Source organism: Phalacrocorax aristotelis, chromosome Z (genome assembly GCF_949628215.1).
Source record: "Phalacrocorax aristotelis chromosome Z, bGulAri2.1, whole genome shotgun sequence".
Taxonomy (NCBI): domain Eukaryota; kingdom Metazoa; phylum Chordata; class Aves; order Suliformes; family Phalacrocoracidae; genus Phalacrocorax; species Phalacrocorax aristotelis.
Genome location: NC_134311.1, coordinates 12956997 through 12963565, shown reverse-complemented (window position 1 = coordinate 12963565; position 6569 = coordinate 12956997). Strand labels below are relative to the sequence as shown.

At 55.4% G+C, this 6569-nt stretch overlaps 1 protein-coding gene across 1 annotated transcript in view; it reads left to right on the top strand.

Moving 5' to 3' along the window:
• Nucleotides 1-1435: 1435 nt before the first annotated feature.
• CORO2A (coronin 2A) overlaps nucleotides 1436-6569 on the top strand; it is a 61354-nt gene continuing 56220 nt past the window's right edge. The window contains exon 1 of the mRNA XM_075078835.1: nucleotides 1436-1520. The gene's annotated coding sequence lies outside the window, so the exon portion shown is untranslated. The remainder of the gene's footprint in view (nucleotides 1521-6569) is intronic.

Below are 6569 nucleotides of genomic sequence, written 5' to 3'. Positions count from 1 at the left end.
ATGTGCTGCAAGGGTTCTGAGAAGTTCCAGAAGTCATCTCAATTCCTGTAGGCAGGGCAGGTCCAGGACAGCTACTGCACAAGCAGCCACAATATGTATCTACTGCTAGATTGCTTCCTGCACTCCCTCTGTGGACAGTGCTTTTCAACAGCTGTGTCTCTGATCAACTGCCTCGGTCTCCTGGGTTGTCCCAGCCTGGCACCTGGCAGCAAGGCATGGACATGACTCCTGGGGCTGCTGGTTGCTTCTGAAATTCTGCTCAACCCCCTTGAAGGATTCAGTGGGACTGCTCTCGTCAAGGGCTTGCTTTTCCTTCCCCAAAAAGACCAGCTGCCCTGAGGGACTGTCAGACTCCTGTCTGACCACCACAGAATCAAAGCAGACACACCTGAACTGCAGCATCTCGCTTGTGAAGGACACCCAGTCTCACAGTGTTGTCACACCTGCTGGCTCAGCCGAGAGCTGATGCTGCTACCCACAGCCTGATAGGACTAACACATGGGAGACGAACGAGCCAGCTGTCTCAGGCTCTGCTCAAGCAGGGCCAGACCGGTGTTAGCTGAGCGGGTGACCTGGTCAAGGAGATTTCCTCTGCCCCTTGATCTTGGGTGTTGCTGTCGACTTGCCAAACTCCTCATCCAGTTGGGTACCAGCTGGGCTTGTAGTGCTGCCAAGGTACCACCTAACCCCAAAGTCTAGGTGAGAGCTCTGCAGGCGTGAGAAGCTTTCTAGAGCTATGAAGAAGGTGAAGGCCCCGCAGCCTTGGGCCCACATGGGCCAGTACTTTTTCATCTGCCAGGGACTGCTGAGCCAGCCAGAGGCTGCCAGCTAAGGCTGGCACACTAATATGTGTTGCAGGAGCATGTGTGGTGTCCAGGTGCAGTGCCCAGTACCCAGTGGTCGCATTGAGGGTATGAGAATGTGCTGCCATTCCCTCAGCAGCTCTGTGAGACAAAGCAAGGCCTGTGGGTGCCCTCTGCACAGATGATGTCAAAGTCCTGATGCTGTCGGGATGATCTCCTAGGAAAATGCACCTAGCCTTTACAATGTTCGTCCAGACACAGAGCTGGGGGACTCACCCGCAGTGATGATGGTGATGGGGAGCTGTGCATGTTGGCCCAGGTCGGCTGGCTCCCCAAGCCCAGGGAAAGGGGAGGTGCTTGAGCGCTTTGCTGTGGTTACGGAGGGGCTCGCCTCACGTCCCCAGCTTCCCACGGCAGACCGCGCCCAGGGGTAAGGGCACACCCGGACCGGACCGGACCGGATCCCCCCGACCCGGAAAGGCGCTGCGCAGCCCCGGGGGCTCGGATTCCGCCTCAGGGGGGCAGCGCGGAGCCCCCGAGCCCCGCCGGCACTTCCCGGCTGCGGGGTGCGGCTCGGGGGACGGGCCGGGGCGGGGCGGGGCGGGGCGGGGCGGGGCGGGGCCTGCAGGCGGACCGGGCACAGCACGGCACGCCCACGCACTGTCGTTCCCACGCGCACGCCCTTCGAGCTGCCGGACCCCCGCCGCCAGCGGAAAGGTATGAGACCGAGGGGGCTGCTGGGGGCGCTGGGTGTAGTGGGGCCGGGCCGCGCGTGGGCAGGGCCGGCCGGGGCACCTGCCACACCCCGGCCCCCGCGGAGCCCGGCGGCACTGGGGAGCGGAGCGGGGGTCGCCTTCCTTAGCCCCGCGCCGTGGGGTGCCGCAGACCCCCGCCCCACCCCGCCTTGTGCGGAGCCGCCGCGGGGGCACCGGAGGCCGGGGATGCGGTGCTGGCCGCGCCCTCCGCGGGCATGGTTCCCACTCCCCAGCACCGTCCTGCCCTTGGGCCGCTCCCGCAGGTAACTGCGGGGGGTGGGGGGGGGATTTTCTGTGCGGAGCGCGGCGGACCGAGAGCCGGCCCCCGGTCGGAGACCCCGGCCCCGGGGCGGAGGGGTCTGTGGCCGGGCGGGCTCTGCTACGAGGTGCAACAGGGCTTCTTGCCGGTTTGAGGCAGGTGGGAGTCAGCATCGTGCCGCCAGCCCCGGGGAGCTGCTCCGCTTCCTGCCGACCATGCACACCGCTGCAGGGGTGCCACGGTGTGGCATCTGTGCAACTTTGCTTACGATGTAATACCATAACCTCATCTGTGGCTCTGTGCGTGCCTGTGAGTGTCGAATTTGGCCCCTCTGTGCTGGAGCCGTGGGGATTTTCGGTGCTTGATATCAGTGCAGGTCACAGCTTGCGTGGAGCACGATGACAGCCGCATAAGCGACATCTGGGAGATGATCTCTGGCAGCGGGGTCTCCTGGTGCCAGTTCGCCTCCAGGGCGAGCCCTTGAAGGGCGTCTTAGGTTCAGGCAGCACAGCTTTGGAGCACGGCTTCTCCCCCGCGGGTCTGGGCTTGGAGCCGCAGCTCTGTCAGGGGCGAAGGCAGGCTGTTGTGAAGGGGTATGTAATGATGACAGCACTTCGCAAACAAGTCCCTCCGTGGCCTGGGGAGGGCAGCTACGTGCAGTGTCTTGCCGAACATCCATTGTTCACCCTGCAGGGAGTGGTGCCCTCCTTGTCTTGCAGTGGAGCGTGGAAAAACAGCCCTGCAGCATCCTGGCTGTTCCGAATAACCCTGTTCACTTACATCTCGTAAGAAGGCACCGTATTTGCTGCAGTCCCTGTAAAGAGAAGCCCGTCCAGGCAAATTAACCTCTTCTGGCCTCTTGGGTGCTCGAGGAAAGTGATTTCTGCAGAGAATTCGGAGAACGCTTTGGGGGAGGTTGGGTGTCGGTTGTCTTTTCAGCTTCCCAACGCAGGCTCCCCGGTGGCTTAACAAAGGGAGCAGCCTGTGTAGCCCTGTTGTTCCCTTTGTTCTCCCCCTGGCTGTGCGTTCTTTGGAGAGCTCAGATCAATTCTGGGTTGATCAGAGAGATAGGGAGGGACTGATTGAGACATGCAGGGAGTTCATGTTTTGGTGTGAGCATTTCAGGAAACGCTAGAGGAAGGCTTTGGGATGTGGAATAGGGTGGAGCTGGTTGCTTCTTAGAGACAAGGCAAAAGGGAGGTGTTTTCATCTGTGCTGGTGTTGTTTGGTGAATTAGCATTATTGCAGACAAGCTATAGCTCCATCAATGAGAGGCATTTCAAATTCATTCAATCCATTATGCCATAGCAACAAATCAAACCCCGACATCTCCTAGAGCTGCTGTAGACCTGGGAAATGAGAGGCCCAGGCACTGGAGACATTTGGACAAAGAGCCAGACAGTTCTGCTGCCTGCACCCCAGCTCAGCCCCAACCTCCTTCTGACCTCTTCCTTGGAGGCAAAGCAGCTCTGCATGAGTGTGCTGGTTTTGCAAGAGGCAAAGGGAGACCGCTGCCCTCTGCACCAGCCTGGCCAGCAGCGTTGCTCACTGTCCTATTGATTGGACTGGTTGCTGCCTGTGTCTGTGCAGCAGGTGGGTGTCCTGATAGCAGGTAAGGGTATTTCCAGATGTGGTGGATTTCTCACTCTCCTTTCCCCCCAGTCGGAAATTTCTCACTGTCTCTTCACTATGTTGGTTTGTCCCCTCCGAGCAGATTTCTTGCTCAGAAAATGCCAGGAATGGATAGTATTTTGAATGTTTCTGTCTGCTGCATCTGTTAGTAGCTGGATAATGAGTGGATTTTGTGTTGTCTGACTGGCAGGTTTCTGTGAGTCTCCGTCTAGGTGGGTTGGCACTGGGCAGGGGGCTGGCCTCATGAACTGCTTTGTGGTGCCTCTGCAAGGGCAGTTCTCCCTTGCCTGTGGGCTGTCTGGACTGCCAGATGCCTGAGTGCTATGTGGATGGACCATGTTTTGGGGGTGTAACGCTTGAGTACAGAGCAGGTTCCTCTGCTGTGAGCTGCAGGTGTCCAGGCACACAGGTGCTTCAGTGTGACAGAGACTAAGGGAGAGAACTGATGGCTTTGGCAAATCCCCAGAAGTGAAGGTGATATTTTGGAGTGAGAGACAGCTGCCTCAGGGGCAAGCTAAGATAGACTTTGCACATGACCTTGCAGGCTTCTCATATGTTGTGGGCAGTTCACTTCCTCTGATGTTTCTGTAATCCATGCCGCGCAGCAGCTGCACAGCACAAAGTCTTCATCCCACCCTGGTGGGCCCTGATTTCCACAGAAGGGGTTTTGATGGGGAAGCTGTTGGAGGGTGGGGTGGGTTGTGGCAGGTGTGATAGAGACCTTCTGAGAAAAAACAGGGTGGAGGGAAACTGTCCTGCATCAGTTCCCCACCATCCACTCTTGGTTGGTCCAAGGGGACCTTGGCAGAGTCCTGATCCTTAATGGCCAGATGCTGTCCTCCACTCTCATAAATAAACCTCTCCAAGAAAGTCTGCTTGAAGTGTTTGCTTCAACAAAAACAAACAAACAAAAAAAACCCCACAAACAAAAACCATGACCTTATCTGAGTATTCCCATCTGCCAGTTACAAACAGCAGTGGTCTTTTTTAGCAATAAAATGGTAGCCAATATTAGAGTTGGCCAGTGGGCTGATGTGTGCGCAGCTGCTGAGGAACTTGCTGCTAAACCTGCTCAGACTCAAGGGGACCTGTGGACCCATCCTTGGTGAGGCTGGACATGGCTGCTCTTTGAAACAGCAAGGGCTGGCTGCCCCTTGATGCACAACCAGGTCACAGGCGGTCTGGTCGGTTGCTCCCATGGCAAGAGGGCATCAGAGGCAATAATGCAGTGAGGTGTTCCACATGTAGTCATCACCTGACTTCCCTTAAGTGCATGTTAAGCTGCTCTGGCTGCAGAGAGCTGATGGAGGCAAACAGCCTGCAGCACATAGCAATTACACTGATGTACCTTCTGCCTCTCCGAAGGAGAAACAGGAAAGACCTTTAGATCATTTGGAGGCTGTATGGGCTGAAGGGGATTGACACTCACAGGGTTCTACTGGCTTGCAAGAAGAAGCCAGACTGGCCTAGTATTTCCAGGGATTTCCCCTCTGCGGTATTACAGGCTTGCCAGCAATTCTCCATTTTGAAAATATACCCTGCAGGGCTCTATTAGGGTAATGCTGATGCTTATGATTTCCAAAGCACTTTGAAATTCACAAATAGGACTTTCTGACCCTCAGCCAAGAAAAACCCTTTGTAAAGCTTGTAGACATGCTGCTGCCCATGGTAGGACCAATGATAGTGTGCAGCTCCAAGTCCTGTTCTCTCTTCCCCTCTTGACCTGCTCCCTGCTATATTTCACACTCTCACATTTTCCAGAGCAGTGCCCAAAGTTTGGCCTCTCTTCCTCTCTCTTCTAAGCATCCTTCTGGGCTCTGGTTTGTGCAAGGGTTTCTTTCCAGTCTGCTGAGTGGCTGTGCTCTTTATCTCTGTGCCAGGAAACACGGACATTCCTACCTGCAGAGAGGAGGTCTTCTGCACTGATGACTCTGCCCGCACTGCTTCTCTCCCTATGAGGGACAAAGTCACTGAGGAAAATAAGGAAGACAAAGCAGCAGAAATTCCCAGCATTTGTGATATTTTTATCACTGAGATTGAGACAAAGTCCATGGAAACTGATTAGATAGCTTCCAGGAAAGCAGGAGAGGCCAAACTCCATCTTGTTCTTCCTCCTGCAGCTCTGAGAGCTGTGCTTAAACAGGAGAGGAGGCAACGCCCGTGGGGAGAGCTCCTGCCAGGAAAAGGCGGCTGGGCAAGGCTCTCCAGGTCAGGGTACACAAGTAAAGCGCATATGAGCATTATGGCTCCAGCTTCTACATAGAGTAGAGCAGGGACAGTCAGAAGAAAGGTGCAGGCAGGAGCCAAGGCAACTACTGGGCCTACTCCCAAGAGCAGAAATCAAGCAATCCTTGCTCTACAGCTACCATGATTTAAACTCTTGCAGGGTGCTGGTGTAGAGGGCTGAAATCCTCCTTGGGAGAGTCAGAAAGCTCTGGATCCTATCCCAGGTTTTCCGGGAACCACAGGCAGAGTGCATGGGTACCACTTGGTAGACGAGTGCCTTTTTCTCAGACATTGCCCTCTCCGTGGGTTCGGGTATGGACTGATGCAGCAGGTGAACGAGAGCATGTGCAAGTGCAGGACTGGAAGCAGCGGATCTCTCCCAAAGCTGCCTGTCCTACTCCAGCCTCGCTGGGGTCTCCTTTAGCTAGGGAGCATTTGCATGTAGCACATTTTGCTTTCTGCCAAAAGGACCCTTGAAGTGGTGCTGCCCCTGAATGCCACCCAGTGTCACTGTCACAATGGCAACCTGTGCTGAATCCAGCAATAGGCTTTATACCACCCACTGTAGCACAGTAGCTCTTCACTCATCAGATATCTGTGGAGTTTTGCTTTCCAGGCTGTGGAAAGTTCATCTCTGCCAGTGCCGTTCAGCTCTCAGCCACCTTCCATGTGGTTATGAGTGAGTTTATTTAAACCAGTGTTTTAGAGTGCTTGCCCTGGGCAAGAACAGTCAAGTCTTGGAAAATACAAAACATATTGCCTTGGAAAAGTGTAGCTACCATTTTGCCTGAACTGCTGTCACAGTTGCTGTGCTCCTCTCTAAGCAATCTCACATTGATGTTATTGGGAACACTGGTAATGAGATGATGCCAGGAAGGACCAATCTTCCTTGTC